The sequence below is a fragment of the Penaeus monodon genome, chromosome 21 (assembly GCF_015228065.2).
Source record: "Penaeus monodon isolate SGIC_2016 chromosome 21, NSTDA_Pmon_1, whole genome shotgun sequence".
Lineage (NCBI taxonomy): Eukaryota > Metazoa > Arthropoda > Malacostraca > Decapoda > Penaeidae > Penaeus > Penaeus monodon.
In genome coordinates this window covers 24,373,852-24,374,104 of record NC_051406.1, presented here as the reverse complement: position 1 = coordinate 24,374,104, position 253 = coordinate 24,373,852, and positions in this window count along the sequence as shown.

Sequence of the window (253 nt, the reverse complement as noted above, 5' to 3'; positions counted from 1 at the left end):
GTTGTTAAATACACCATTTAAAATAGGGAAGTACTTCGATGATAAGATAAAAATAATTTTAAACACCCCCGTTATTTCCTACCCTTGTCTTCATTTTTTTCCCTTTTAAATTTACACCCCCCAATTTAGTTTTAAATCGGGAAGGCCATTTTGTAGGTTATATTTATTTTTTCGTTAAGCATGACCCAAAAAGAAAAAATGGGTTTTTCCTGGGGGCTTCCCTTTTTGCTCGCGGCCCCCAAAGAAACAATTG